At 38.8% G+C, this 16,250-nt stretch overlaps 2 protein-coding genes across 8 annotated transcripts in view; both read left to right on the top strand.

The window, feature by feature from the left end:
- Positions 1-9,430, top strand: part of PCNX1 (pecanex 1) — a 499,400-nt gene extending 489,970 nt beyond the window's left edge. The window contains exons 45-46 of one of the 2 annotated variants that reach the window (XR_014261021.1): positions 3,272-3,466; positions 9,124-9,430. The gene's annotated coding sequence lies outside the window, so the exon portion shown is untranslated. The remainder of the gene's footprint in view (positions 1-3,271; positions 3,467-9,123) is intronic. The other variant, XR_014261020.1, reaches the window with a different exon arrangement.
- SIPA1L1 (signal induced proliferation associated 1 like 1) overlaps positions 1-16,250 on the top strand; it is a 383,378-nt gene that overhangs the window by 128,660 nt on the left and 238,468 nt on the right. The window lies entirely within an intron of this gene.

Raw genomic sequence — 16,250 nt, 5'->3', positions numbered from 1 at the left:
TTATGGCTGAAAAACTTTAATAATTATTGGCAACTCTGTGCCATTTTAGATCACTGTATATCCTTATTTTCTTGGTATATTGTAGAAGAATTAAAGTTTATCTTTAGACAAAACAAAATGTCTAAAATGCAATATGATACGAATCCAATTTTTTAACTAAAATATATTTTCAATGCAAATATATCTTTCTTGATCTGGAGAATTGAATAAACCCAAATAAGAATAACGCTTCTAGCATTAAATTTTGGTAGAAGTTTTTTGAAAACAACTTAATAGGACAACAAAACTGCCACTTTAAATCCATATTTCTTTTATTTAAATTTTTTTAATTTTTGGATTTATAATATAATGTTTGCATTTTTATTTTATTTTTAAAAATTTTAAATTTTATATTGGAGTATAGTTGATTTACGTTGTGTTAGTTTCAGGTGTAAAATAAAGTGATTTGGTTATACACATACACACATATATATATTCTTTTTCAGATTCTTTTCCCATATAGGTTATTATAGAATATTGAGTAGAGTTCCCTGTGCTATACGGTAGGTCCTTGTTGATTATCTCTATTATATATAGTAGTGTGTATATGTTAATCCTAAACTCCTAATTTATCCCTCCTCCCAAATCCATATTTCTTTTAAACACAGACTTACTGGCACTGTGAAAGGTATATTTTTAAATAGCTCAAACTGCCCTGGTGTCTATCTAATTAATTTGTTTTTTCTGTCTTCTTCCTCAAGCAGTGTGTTAGGCAGTCTGCTCTCCTCCAGCTACCAACCCTTAATTCTTTTTAAAAATTTTTTAATTAGTTAATTTATTTTTTGGCCGCGCCACACGGCATGTGGGATCTTAGTTCCCCAACCAGGGATCGAACCCGCACCCCCTGCATTGGAGGTGCAGAGTCCTAACCACTGGACTGCCAGGGAAGTCCCCCTTAATTCTTCACAGGAGAGAAATTGCCAGCATCTCCTCTTCCTCTGTTGAGTTGTCCCCTCCAAAACAGGCAACTGTATGTAAGCTGCAGTGAACATTTTATTACTGAGTTGTAGGAGTTCCTTATATAGCCTAGATATCAGTCCTCTTTGCTTTAGGTTTATATTCTACATTGATTTCTCCCCAGGTTTTTTTAACAGTGTCACCTCATAATCAAGTTTTTACTATGATTAAATCTACTTTATCAATTTTTTCTTTTATGGTTATTACTTTAAGTGTCTTAGAAAGCCTTTCCCTACCCTCCAATCCTGAAACTATTCTCCTATGTTTTCTTCTGAAAACTGTGATCCATCTTGAATTAATTTTTCCACATGGTATATTATTGACATTCAATCTTGAAAAGGTATTACCTCCGTTTTGTAAATGAGGATTTTGGCACTGTGAGGTTTTGGCACTCCAGATACTGTATGTAATAATAAATGTGAGTTAGAATTGTGGAGCATTTTGAGTATGATCACGGCGAAAATAGGTTAGGTCATATATGTAGCATTTTGGTCAAAACCTTTTTTTGAGATATACCGCCATTGTTGTCACAAAAATATTGTTATTGACAAATGAACAGCCCGCTCTAGAGCTCGCGGGCTCTAGAGCGCAGGCTCAGTAGTTGTGGTGTACGGACTTAGTTGCTCCGTGGCATGTGGGATCTTCCCAGACCAGGGCTCGAACCTGTGTCCCCTGCATTGGCAGACGGACTCTTAACCACTGCGTCACCAGGGTTTATCCCCATAATGAAACCAGTGGTGTTAAATGCAGATTAAGACTGAAACCTTGGTGTGCATATATTTTATCAGATAGAGATGTTGTATTTATGTACAAATGTTCTATGAAGCTGGCCTGGCGGGCTTTGCCTGTTGATTCAAGATACTTAATCATATTGCAACAAGAAAGAATCAAACTGATTTAACTATTTAACCTGGCCTAATTCATTGTTTTTAGTAGACACGGTATGGGGCTCAAAATTGCTGTCAGTTCTCCCAGGGTCATCCCTTAGTCCTAGGCTATAAAGTCTCTCCCTGACATTGCAGTAATGTCACCAGTACCAGCATCTAAGGCTAAAGGGAATTCTCAGCAATAGATGTTGTTTTGTTGGTATATATTTTGAGTGTTTACTATGTGCTAGCCGTGCTGCAAGCATTGTATTTATCACAACAGTCTCGTTTTAAAGAGGAAGTTAAGAAAGATTTTCACAGCCACAGACTTGGAGGTGGTATGTGGGGAAATATACTGAGGTGCTCTAGTAAATTTTCTGAATGGTGGCTTCTCGTAAGTCCTTACAAGTGTGTTGAGTCCAAATAGGTAACACGACAATATACTGGTAATTCAGTCAGTACTGAGATGTGTGTGGAGTCCTTTGCTTTGGGGGAAGAGGAGCGGTTTCATGTATTGGATGTATGTCCAAGACAGTGTACTATAGGGGTGTTCAAAGATGAGCAGGACAGGAAGAAGCTAATGTGACCCCTAAAGGGAGCTCCACTCTGTTCCTGGGCTGCCATCCGTCAGTATGCACAATTAAACTCATTTTAAACTTGCTATTTATTGGGGGAGGGGAGGAAGGCTGCCCTTCATTTTTAGCTGAACAAATGAACACAGTGAGGACTATTGAGAGACACCACTTGAGGCTACGAAGATTCCATCGCAAAGCTAGTGTTGCCCGAACTGCACATCGGCTTGTGTCCATGTAAATAGCAGAGGAAACTGGCCAGGTTCATAGTACCCTTCTCACTAAGGAAACATTAGCTTCAGTTGATAGCTCTCAAATGAAACTAGGACAGTTCCCAGGCTGCTCTTTATTTATATAGATAAACAACGGGCATTAATAGAACTGTGATGAAAGCCACAGTAATAAAATTCACTGTGTTCTAATTGTATCCTCTTAGCAAGATTATATTAATTTGAAAATCCAAACATTGTGCCTAAAGTGGAGATTTGTATGCATTATGAACTAAAATGTTTTTTCTTAAAAAGTAATTGTTTTGCCTAGTGTTTACTACTATTTCTGATTAAAATGGATTAAAATGGGTGTTTATAGTCTCAAGCATGTTTACCAGTTAGTTTTTATGAACTATTTCATATTGTGCACAGGAATCCAATTTAATGGCCTTAGTTGTTTGTTCTTTCAGTATATTTTGATAACTATTTTCTCTTTCATATTCTCTCCATTTTAATCAATGTAGTTATGCTATATGCATGCTTTCAATCTATAAATCCATTATTAATATATGTAGTAGTTAATGATTTGGGATATAAGTCAAACTGGCTTTGTCTTAACAACTCATAGGCAAGATTTCAGAACATTTCTACAGAAAAATTTTCCGTTTGGAACAGCACTTGTGATGTGAAATCAGCCATTCCCATCATTGCCATCTCACTGTCCTGATTTGTGTCAGCATTGACTACTGTCGGTGGGGGATTCTTTGAGTCAACATTGTGTGTAGATATTTACAGATATACCATCAGATGCTGCCTTGTCCAAGTGAGTGTTGACTATTATTTATAGGTAAAGAACTCTCTTGTCTTTGTAGATAGCAGATTATTTGCATCCAGTAATATTTGCTTAGCTATTTATACATTAATATGTTTAAAAAGAAATCTAAGGAGAAGCATTAATCATTCCCTATTTGATCAGATAATGGCACTGACATTGTGTAATCATAAAATAGCTAATTTTGTTGTGTTTGATGCCAAGAGCAGATGTACTTCCTAGAACAAAGAGCATGCAAAACCCAAATCTAAATGCATTATTTAGAAGCATATTAAAATCTTTGTATTTTTTGTGATTTTTAAAAAGTAATTGCAATTTGCATTGTGTCAAATTTTCAAAAAAAAATATGTGATTACTGCCACAGCTCAAAAACTGAAGAAGCAAAACTTGGCCCATAAGTTTTCAAGTATAATGTGTTATTTTGAGAGAGGTTTTTTCGTGTGTAGAGGTTTAGTGCATTAATTCTAGAACCAGACTGTCTGGATTTAGATCTTGCCTCTACCACTTAGCAGCTTTGTGATGCTGGACAAGTTACTTAACCTCTCTGTGCTTCGGTTTCCTCTTTTGTAAAGTGGTAATAATCGTGATAATAGCATGCGCCTCATAGGATTGTTAGGAGGACAGTATAAGTTAATGTTTTTAGAACAGTGCCTGACTCATAGTAAGGAAAAATGAACAGGCGTGTAAAGGGTGAAACAGGTAGGTGTGTGTGCTACAGGGGCTTCTCCTATAATCAGTTCTAATTCTTTTAAAATAGAATTATTAAAAGATGATTTTCTGATCAGTCAATGATATTTGTAGGGTGACTTTCATGACAAGTATTATTCTAGAGTCTACGGGGCAGATAAAAGGAATAAAAGGCATGGTCCCACTTGGAAAGCTTGCGCTATATTTAAATAGGTTCCCAAATGCAGATATATACAAATGAAAGTGTAACATAGCAATGCATAAGTAAAAAGGTCTGAATCTTTTTCCAATGAAAACAGAGGGAATGAAGAAGTGTAAAAGGTGAGTTTGGGTCTTGGAGGACAGGAACTCTAAAATCCCATTCAGAAAAGTCTCAGCTTTGTGGCTCTGAGAGCCATACATCTTTATGAAAAAAACAAAAAACAAAAACCAAAACGAACTCATTGTGTTTATTGTTCTCTTGGAGAACTAGTCATTCGTTTTAGTTGAGTCCCCCTGTTTATTCAGCCAGTCTGTGTCTTTTGGTTGAGGCATTTAATCCATTTACATTCAAGGTTGTTATCGATATGTATGTTCCTATTACCATTTTCTTAATTGTTTTGGGTTTGCTTTTGTAGGTCCTTTTCTTCTCTTGTGTTTCCCATTTAGCGAAGTTCCTTTAGCATTTGTTGTAAAGCTGGTTTGGTGGTGCCGAATTCTCTTAGCTTTTGCTTGTCTGTAAAGGTTTTAATTTCTCCGTCGAATCTGAATGAGATTCCTGATGAGTAGAGTAATCTTGGTTGTAGGTTCTTCCCTTTCATGACTTTAAATATGTCTTGCCACTCCCTTCTGGCTTGCAGAGTTTATGCTGAAAGATCAGCTGTTAACCTTATGGGGATTCCCTTGTATGTTATTTGTTGTTTTTCCCTTGCTGCTTTCAATATTTTTTCTTTGTATTTAATTTTGATAGTTTGATTAATATGTGTCTTGGTGTGTTTCTCCTTGGATTTATCCTGTATGGGACTCTCTTAGCTTCCTGGACTTGATTGACTATCTCCTTTCCCATATTAGGGAAGTTTTCAAGTATAATCTCTTCAAATATTTTCTCAGTGCCTTTCTTTTTCTGGCACCCCTGTAATTCGAATGTTGGTGTGTTTAATGTTGTCCCAGAGGTCTCTGAGACTGTCCTCAATTCTTTTCATTCTTTTTTCTTCTGCTCTGCAGTAGTTATTTCCACTGTTTTATCTTCCAGGTCAGTTATCCGTTCCTCTGCCTCAGTTATTCTGCTTTTGATTCCTTCTAGAGAATTTTTAATTTCATTTATTGTGTTGTTCATCATTGTTTGTTTGCTCTTTAGTTCTTCTAGGTCCTTTTTAAATGTTTCTTGTATTTTCTCCGTTCTATTTCCAAGATTTTGGATCGTCTTTAGTATCATTACCTTGAATTCTTTTTCAGGCAGACTGCCTGTTTCCTCTTCATTTGTTTGGTCTGGTGCATTTGTACTTTGCTCCTTCATCTGCTGTGTGTTTCTCTGTCTTCTGATTTTGCTTAACTTACTGTGTTTTGGGTCTCCTTTTCTCAGGCTGTAGGTTTGTAGTTCCCGTTGTTTTTGGTGTCTGCCCCCAGGGGCTCAGGTTGGTTCAGTGGGTTGTGTAGGCTTCCTGGTGGAAGGGGTAAGTGCCTGTGTTCTGGTGGATGAGGCTGGATCTTGTCTTTCTGGTGGGCAGGACCGTGTCTGGTGGTGTGTTTTGGGGTGTCTGTGACCTCATTATGATTTTAGGCAGCCTCTCTGCTAATGGGTGGGGTTGTGTTCCTGTCTTGCTAGTTGTTTGGCATAGGGTGTCCAGCACTGTAGCTTGCTGGTTGTTGAGTCAAGCTGGGTCTTAGTGTTGAGATAGAGATCTCTAGGAGAGCTTTCGCTGTTTGATATGACTTGGAGCTGGGAGGTCTCTGGTGGACCAATGTCCTGAACTCAGCTCTCCTACCTCAGAGGCAGAGGCCTGACACCCGGCCAGAGCACCAAGACCCTGTCAGCCACACGGCTTTTCGGAAGTCTGAGGTCTTCTGCCAACGTTCAGTAGGTGTTCTGTAGGAGTTGTTCCACATATAGATGTATTTCTGATGTATTTGTGGGGAGGAAGGTGATCTCCATGTATTACTCCTCCACCATCTTGAAGGTCTCCCCTCGAGTCCCCCTGTTTTTGTTTAAACATTTGCCTGGTTTTCATCTGTAGCTCTTGTTCCTCCACAGTGAAAACCAGACACTCCAGCCTACAGTCCTGACTCTTCAGGTCTTTTTCCATTTTCAGGCCCTTGTGGAATGCTCTGGAATGCCCATCTCTGTCACCCCAACCTCGCTGAGGCCTTACCCCATCCTTTAAAGTCTCAACTCCAAGATGCCTCTTCCAGCCACCTGAACTGAGTCCCAGCTTTGCCAGCTTCAACCTTAGTGCTTATGTATTATTCTGGTAGGCACTGATTCTATGTGAAACTCTTTGCAAACTATGAAATGCAGTACAGATGGAGGGAGCAACATTGCTATCTTTTTCTTGCATTATTTTTTACCTGTTTTGTGTTTATTCTGTCATACACACCTCTGTACGTGCCCCTTGACATTAACTGAGAGCTCATAGAAGTCAAAAGTTTCATGTGAATCCATCCTAGCCTGCAAAACAGACAAACAAAGAAATAACAAACAACAGCAACCCAATCAAGGCAGTAGGGAGCTGTAACGAGTGAGTGAGTGAACTGAAGGGTGCTGTGTCAGGGTGGGTAGCACGGACACGGGTGCAGCTCCCTGAAGAGGCCATGTGGTTAGGGCAGGCAAAAGAGCAAGGGTTTTCGATGTGAAAGACTTCAGTGCAGGTGTGGACTGTACATTTGTCACCTTTCTGAACCCCTTCGATCATCCACATTCTCATGTGAAAAATGAGGAAGGTGATATTGCTGTATACTTTATGCGGTGGTGTTTATGAGGAGTAGATGAAGAGATGCTTGTCGAAACCTGTCATGTTATTTACTAGTTGTTATATCCAATAAAAACAAACGTCAGGGAGAACTTGGGGCCACACACTGGATACATTCATGCGTCATGCCCAGCCCCGGCCAGGAAGTTGATGTGGTTAGGTGAGTAGGCACAGGAGTTGAGGGGGGACCTGGCTGACCTTAACAGCTGCAGGGTCTGGTGGCAGCAGTGGGGGGTGCCTGGCAGCCCCCTTATAGCATGCCGAGGGAGCTTAATGAAGTGATACCTGGATCTTTGTAAGCACTAGGGTATTCAGATTGGGGCAGGGCAATGATAAAATCGATGAGGTAACATTATTTCACTCATGTAGGAAGTTTACCTTGGGGAGCTTTCTGGGTGGGGCTTTCCATGAGTGCATTTTATGATGAACCTTTGAACAGTAAATTTGAAACCAGGTGACAGTTACCAAATTACAGACACTCAGCTACTCCCTCTCTCTCTCTCTCTCTGTCCTGGAAATTTACAGCAGCTTCTGTTAGGGAAACGTTGGTAAAAGGAGGAAGCCACATTTGCAGCAATAGCTTCCTGGAGTGACTTTGGGATTTTGAATCTGGGCAACTAGACTTTGAGTTTCTGTCTGCTGGGGATTGTTCTGACACTTCAGTAGCCTCCAAACTAGTTGTGGGCTTTTCAAGAGACTGTGCAATTGGGGACATTGCAGGAAGCCTCTTGCTGAATGTTTTCTTACATTCACCAAATGAAAAAAGTGCACGTCTCTGATATTAACTCAGTCGGGTTCTGCAAACACTTGCAAGAGATGCGTTGTATATAAACAAAAGGAGAAGGGATGCCGGGGGTGATTGTTTGGTGGGGCTGCTTGTACATCATTAGACATTTACCTTAGGGGTTGTGTTCTCATGGTCTTGGTTAAATTATGTAAACTTTCTGGACCTTAAGGTTCACATCTGTGAAATGAGAGTGTTGGGGTAGTGGCCTATTGTCACTCCCCACCTGTGAGTATTGTATATTTTAAAAGGTGTTGGAAAATGTTCTCCTGGTCTTCTAATTATACATGGAACACTTCCTAGAGGAATCTGAAATTTTTTAGGAGCTCTTTTCACTCGTGTTTAGTAAGGACTTACTTTGTACTTGGGACTGCTTTGGGGGCTGGAAATACAGCCGTGAACAAAGCAGGTCCCCTGCTTTCTAGATGCTTACGTTTTAAGAAGCAGATACTGGGACTAAATTCACATACACGTGAAGAGGTGACAGGAACTACTATTACATTGCATGTAGTGTTACAAATGGGAAAAGTCGAGAACAACTGAGCCTTTTGTCCTGAGCGGATGGTGGTGGTGTTACCAGTCTGGTGAATGGAGCGGGTCTGGAAGGTAGGGAATCCATGATCGGCTAAGTTTGACATGCTGGGGAGACAGGTTGTCTAGGGTTTTAAATTTGAGGGTCTTCACTACATACACTGTATTTGAAGCTTTGAGACTGGATGAGATCAACTGTTGGCTGAATTAGATAGAAAAGGGAGCAGGAGTGGGGACCAAGCCTGGACTCCAACATTTGGACTTGGATCGAGTGGGGGAATAGGAGAGAGACCTTGGCTGGTTGTCCTCAGCCTGCATTCAGCAAGTTTGTGTGTCTGTGCGCTGCCCTTCCTTTAAGTTCCGGGACGGCCTGTGTCTGTGTGAGTTTATACTGCACCTACATGTATACTTAATACTCAGTCCTTGCAAGGTGCTGAGAGATGAGAGCTCTCTCTGGTGACCTTCACTTCCCTGTTCCTTCTGCAGCCGAGCTCATGGGCGCCTGGAACACCAACACCTAAAAGTGGCAGCCACCCTCTAGATGCCCATGTCCTTTGGGGTAGGCTGGTCGTGTTGAATGTTGATCATGGGTCAGTTTTGTTTATAACAAGAATCTGTTTTTGTCTGTGGTACTTGTTATTGTAATTGCATAATTAAAATTTTATGTAATCTGATTAAATGTGAGCGTTATTTTTCTACAGAAATAGGCTAAATACTGTGGAAAGCCTCCAAAGGCAAGCCTCCAAGAAGAATGCTGCAAAGTATGGTCGTGCAACTATAAAGGATTGGAGGAGTAATTAAACTTCTATAAGTATTCTCAGCTTGCGTCTTGAGAGCCTTTTGAGTTTGTACTCCAGTCTAATAGAAAAGGGAAATCGGAAGTTGTGGATGATATTTTCTTGGGTGTGGTTTGTGTGAGAATGAGTAGCCTAACAGTCCGTCTGGAGACTGATTGTTCATGAAGAAGACATTGACCCTACATCAGGAAATGGATAAAAGAATATATATCGTGTTAATGTCAAATAAAATGATGAAATGGCTAAGGTAGGGGTGTGTGTGTGTGTGTGTGTGTGTGTGTGTTTATGGGCCTCTGCTTAAATCAGCCTTTTTAATTTCTAAGCCAATTATCATCCTGTTACCTTGTAAAGTGGGGATTTACTGCAGGAACTTTATAAACAACAGTTTTATAGTATATGCCAAAGAACTTCAAACTGGTTATGTCCTACTTTACCACTTCTAGGACTTGATTCTATGAAAAAACAGTTTTTTAAAAATACATAAAAATTTCAAGCATGTTTATCGCTTTTGTAACATGAAAATTGGGTGCAATCTACATGTCAGGTAGCGCAAAAGTGGTTAAATTGTGACACATACATGTAGAAGACTATCATACTGTGATTAAGCATCCGAATGACACCAAATGACATGGAGAAATGTGCGTAGGATAATGTTAAATTACGAAGGATAGAAAGCACTTTATATGATATGATCTCAATTTTAAAAACGACTACAGTATTAGCAGTTTATCTCTGGGTGATAGGATTGTGGGTGACTTTGAGTTTATATTTTATACTTATTTTGAATTTTGTAATTTTCCACTTAAAGAGGTGTTATTTTTGTAATTACATAATAACTTTATTACAGTAATGGATGACTTGAAACTACAAAGAGGTCTTTTGAATTTCTTGCTGTTGAGAGTTGGTGCCTCATAGAATGACTTAACTAAGGAGGGAACATGAATGAAAACAGTAAAAACTACTTGTAGTCTTTAAAATAATTATTAACTATTTATAATTAAATATATAAAAAAGTAAAATAACCTTTATTTCTAAAGTTAAGTACACACATATATATAAAATTATCTGTATAATAAAGATTATAATATATATGTTAATATTTATAGATATAGAAATAAAATTGCTTTTATCTTCATAATCACTATTAATCTTTTATAATAATTATCAATCTTTATAATAACCAAGACAGTTGAACAAAATAGAATTTTCCTCATTTTGAAAATAATGAAACAGTCTTAGAAATGTAACCAGCCCCAAGTTACACAGTTGGTAATGGCAGATTTTGAACCCAGATTTTCTCTGAATCTCTTGGTCTTTCTGCTCCTGACACTGCTTTCTGGTCTTTTCTTCAGTGAAGTTAGGTTAGAAAGAAGGAGTAGTGGGAATCTGGCTTGAAAGTCCTGAATTGAGGACCTGCTTGTGGGTAGAAGGTTAGATAAACTGGGTGAGGTACAGGTCTCTCTTTGAAACAGGAACTTGAGAGCAGAAATGCCATCACAAGGAACCTAAAACTGTGTTTTCCCAAATGGGTGCATATGTCGGAGTGCAGGAAATAAATATTAGAGCTCTTAATAAGCTATTAAGAAATAAACTAAAATTTACTAATATTAAACATTGGAATTGAAACCGGGACCCTTGCTTGGGTCCTGGGTCAGAGGATGTGTCCCGTTTGAAACACAGCCCTCCTGGGAATTGTGGGGTGACTTCCACAGCCCAGAGCGTGGGGAGGGGCCCTCACTCCTGTTTGCTTTTCACCTATTGTGACATGCTGTGTTTACTCAGTAGACTTACAGATTTGGTTAACCAGTTTTCATTAAAGCACCAGCTACAAAATTGACACTTGGCTTACAAAGATTCCTACTAAGAATAGTGGTTTGAAGGTGATGTTGGTAATGCAAACACAAATGAGCTGTAAAGAATTGTCAGAGCGGAGACTTCTCTCTGTACACGCTACTATTATTAACCAAGAAATTAGCTGAAAAGTGAATTTTGTCTAAGAAAATTCAGTTCTCTTTTTGGGGACTCACTAAGCAGTTGTACAAGCTCTCCGAAGTGGAGGAGATGGTGCTCATGGCCAGCACCAGGAGTGTTCTGCGTACCTCAGGGGACCAGTGGATAGTGTCTGCTGGGAGTTATGGTCATTTTCGTGCAATTCAATGTCTTTTTTAATTCTATTCAGCAATTATTTATAGAGTATCTCTTAGGTACCAGGCACTGTGCTAGTGTGAAGAAGAAGATAATTCCTTTAAGGAGCTCACTGTCTGAAAAGATCTCAATCTTGTACTAAAATTACAGAATGAGAATTTTTTTAGTTGTCAGATTCGTGGAGTACCTCTTGCAACCCTATTACTGTTCAAGTGAGGACTCTTCTGCCATGCACCCCACTGTCAGTACCTAGGAATCGGAATCCCTCCCCTGACTTGCTATCACCAAGCTTCACGTATGGCATCCAAGTTTTCCTTTCTTCATTTGTCTCTTTACAATTACCTTCTCAAGCCTGATTTTCTAACTTGCATTTTTGCCAGTAGGCATTGCTAATATAGTCCAGCCTGAAAAAAAACTTTCTACTTTAGGCTTCAAATCATGTAAAATGAATGAGTTTTCTTTAAAAAAAAAATTGTGAGTGTGGATGAAATTCTGTGTATTGATTTTATTTTGAATGCAGACGACAATCTTTGCTGGCTACTGAGACTAATAGAAATCATAGCATCCTAGGCAACAGAAAGGAGAGCACTACTGTGGTGGCGTCATGGGACATCACCTTTCACTTTTGACATCTAGCAAAGAGAAGCACTGCCTGTGCATGAGTCAGGGTTCCGTCATGTACAGTCAGGTGATTATTTTTAAGTACCTGTCTGAAAGAACCCCAAGAGTACCACTTTTAAAGTGGTACTTTTAAGTACCACTTTTAAAGAATAATGTAGCTGTATACACTACCGAATGTAAAATAGTTGGCTGGTGGGAAGCAGCAGCATAGCACAGAGAGATCGGCTTGGAGCTTTGCGATGACCTAGAGGGGTGGGATAGGGAGGGTGGGAGGGAGGCTAAAGAGGGAGGGGATGTGGGGACATGTGTATGCATGTGGCTGATTCGCTTTGTTGTGCAACAGAAAGTAGCGCAGTATTGTGAAGCAATTATACTCCAATAAAGATCTATTAAAAAAAAAGAATAATGTAGCATATACTTTAGGCTTGAAATATGATAGTCAAAGCAGGCTTATTAAATATTCATCTGTTCCTGTGCACTGTTCTCAAGCAAGTGAAACAGATCAAGGAGGAATCTCTCTCATTTAAAAATAACCGGACTCTCCTTATGGTTGTAACTGAATTATTTTTTGTAATAATTGGTGAGAGTGATGTTATCTGAAAGTTTAGGGTATCAACCACTCCCACCCTTGCTTTTGGTGGTGATAGTGAGATATTAGATAGAGCCACTAAAAAGTAGGATTTCCTTAAGAGTATTAAAAATGAAGACATGATGGTCACAGTCATCATTTATGGCAAATTGTGTTAGGAGTAGAAGAAAGGGAGTTCAACTGTTTTCATGTTTCAGTATAGGGAACCTTCAAGAAGTAAAGAAAAATAGAAAGAAAAAAATAAAAATTATCCAAAGCTTCATCATTAAAAAAAAATTCTGTTTTAAGAATACTTTTTAAAGTAACATATTGATAATTATTTTCTGCAATCAAACGGCCAGCGCTACATCATATAGAGCGTATTGAAAAGGAGCACCAGTGCAAGTGGGGTGGGGTGACATCTGCGTTACCCTTTTAGTGGTTGTTACCGTTTTTCTTTGAAATAGGCAAAAATGACTCCATAAAAAAATGCTTTGAGGAAATGGAAGACTAACACAGTTTGACAGGAATAGTGCAGAGATGTGTGTTAGAAAATGTTTTATCATAGCGTTTTGGAGTTTCTTTCGGTTTAGTAGTGCAGTTGAGAGCTGGTCCTCCCCTCCGTTCACTCCGTTGAGTAGAGCCTCAGTTCTAACATTAGGCTTATAGAAATTAGGCTCAGCTGCTGGCACATTGTGGCGGCATCAACCACTTGTGGTCATGGTGACACAGTCCAGATGTTCTCAATGAAACTGGTTTCCTTGACCTTTTCCTTTTGTATACATGCTCTTCATGTTTTCAAACAAACTTTATGTGCATTGAGTGCTTCCTGTCGAGGAAATGGAGGAGGTATGGAAAGCCCTGTGGGGATAGAGATGGGACCGGACTGTAATGGACAAACTTCAGATGTCTCCAGGTTCATGCATCTGTGTCCCTGTTGATTCACCTGCTTTGTAACATCAACATCTCAAAAGCCAGATGCTTAGATGTCTAGCTCTGTTGGGCTCTACTGAATATTGGCTTTCTTTCATTAAGCAGTGATGCTTTTTGTGGCTGAGCAGTTAACTTTGGAAAGAGATGATTTTATGGTGTCTTTTAAATACTTTATAAATAAACTTGGTTTAAATAATACTTCATACTACATTGCTCCATTGTCCCGTTGTCTTTAAAACCCATTTCTGTGGCAATATGCAGTACAATATTTACATAATTTAGTTATACAAGATGTTATTGTAAATTTGAGGTATTTTTATGTTGGTTAAAAAAATCAACGTAAAAGTTAAATTGCCTTTTTTTATGTCGTACAATTCTATGGGTTTTAACACATATGTAGATTTGTGTAACTATTCCCACAACCATTCCATCCCCTCAAAATGTTCCCTCATTCTCTCTCCACCCCTAAATCCTGGCAACCATTGATGTGTTCTCCATCCTTGTAGTTTTGCCTATGCAAAGATGTCATTTAAATGGAAGCATACAGCATGTCTTTTGATGCTGACTTCTTTCACTCAATAGAATGCCTTTGAAATTCATCCAAGTTGTTGCGGGGTATTGATAGTATGTTCCTTTTAATAGCTGAGTGGGATCCCACTTTGTGGGTGTATTCCAGTTTATTTATCCATTAACCCATTGAAGAGCATTAGGGTTATTCTCGTTTTTTAGGTTTTACAAATAAAGCTACTCTGAACTTTTGTGTAGCAGTCTTCGCGTGTACGTATGCTTTCCTTTCTCTTAGGTAAATACCTAGCAGTAGAATGGCTGGAGAATATTGAAGGTGTACGTTTAACTTTTTAAGGAAATTTCAAACCATTTTACAGAGTTAACTGTATCAGTTTGCATTCCCGCCAGTAGGGCATGAGAGAGAGTTTCAGGTGCTTGGCGTCTTTGTTAGCACTTGGTATTGTCAGTACTTTTTACTTTAGCTATTCTAGTAGATGTGTAGTGGTATCTCCGGTTTTACTTTTGCATTTCCATAATGTCTAGTAATGTTGAACATTTTTTCACGTGCTTACTTGAAGCTTCTTTGCAGCCATTTTGATGTGCTTACTTGAAGCCATTTATATATCCTTTTTGGTGAAGGGTCTGTTCAAGTCTTTTGCCCATTTTTAAATTGGGTTGTTTCTTTTCTTGGTTTAGTTTTTGGAGTTTTTTTGGTTTTTAACATATTCTGTACACAAATCCTTCATTGCATATGTGATTTGCAAATATTTTTCTCAGTCTGTACCTTATTTCTTCATTCTTTATTAATAGTGTCTTTTTCAGAGCAAGAATTTTTAATTTTGAAGAAGTGCAATTTATCTTTTTAATTTTTTTAATGGATCGTGCTTTGTGTGTAGCTTCCAAGAACTCTGCCTAGCTCCAGGTCGTAAAGATTGTTTTTTATGCTTTGTTCTAAATGTTTTATAGTTTCACATTTTATATTTAGATCTATTTTGAATTAGTAGTTGTATAAGGTCTGAGGCTTCAGTCAAGGTTCCTTTTTTTGCATATGGATATCTAATTGTTCTAACACCATTTGTCGAAAAGACAGTCTTTTCTCCTTTGAATTACCTTTGCATCTTGGCCAAAAATCAGTTGGCTGTATTAGTAAGGGTCAGTTTCTCTGGTACTTCCTGTGTGCCTGAGGTTCTCTTTTTTTAAGTCCTCCAGACACAAAGGGGGGGCTTTAGAATGGGGCAGTGCGCTTCCCATTGTTGCAGGAAGGGGGACTCCTTCCAGGGCCCTAGAGTGGGCTCTTGTCTAACACTTGGAAATGAATTGTCTGAGGAGACACACGTGCTGACAAAGCAAGAGACTTTATTGGGGAGGGGCGCCCTGGGCGGAGAGCAGCAGGGTAAGGGAACCCAGGAAAACTGCTCTGCAATGTGGCTTGCAGTTTAGGGTTTTATGGTGATGGGGTTAGTTTCCGGGTTGTTTCTGGCCAGTCATTCTGACTCAGTACCATATGCAAATTTACATTTAGTATCATTTGATTTTTGTTGCGGAAAGGCACCTGGATGCACCTGGGAAGCCTGTAGTCATTCACTGTTCTGTTTACCTTGTAGCTCTTATCTTTATTACATCAAGAATTGTCTGATTTTAAGCCCTCAGTATCCAGCTACTGAGCTGCCTCCGAGATGTGAGTTGATTCATCTTCACTCTGAACCTCTTGCAAAAGCTTTAAGAGGAATTAGAGGATTTAGGGAAGTCCAAAAAGAGGGGCTAATTAACATATTCATTCTCTACCGCCTTTAAAAAATGTGGACTAAATATAATTATCCAAACAGCTGGTGAAAAACAAACATAGCTCAGTAGATTCTTAGTGGAAAAACTACATGGTCTAGAAATTAGCTAATTTATTTTAAGTAATTATTTATCAGTAGAAATTCATTAAAAATTAGGGAGGAATCGACTGTAGGTGATCATAAATCTCTTCAAACCAACCTCAGGAGGCCATGTTAATGGGATCACAGCGGGCTATAGGAGTAGACAATTAGAATGGCCAAGTTGAAGGTAATTAAGGATAACTCCTGGCATTTAAATGATAGAAAGTGACAGAAGATGAAGATGGAAGATAGTTGAAAAATTGTATGATATCCCTTTACAGCTATATCACATTGGTTATTATAGTTGTTTTTATGCTTTTAGCATCTGTTTTCCACAAAAGGGTCAAGTCTTGAGGGCTTGGATCTTGCCTCCCTTAGTGCTTGCCGTGTTT

Source organism: Balaenoptera physalus (genome assembly GCF_965194825.1).
Source record: "Balaenoptera physalus genome assembly, chromosome: 2".
Classification (NCBI taxonomy): domain Eukaryota; kingdom Metazoa; phylum Chordata; class Mammalia; order Artiodactyla; family Balaenopteridae; genus Balaenoptera; species Balaenoptera physalus.
This window is presented reverse-complemented; position numbering and strand designations above follow the sequence as displayed.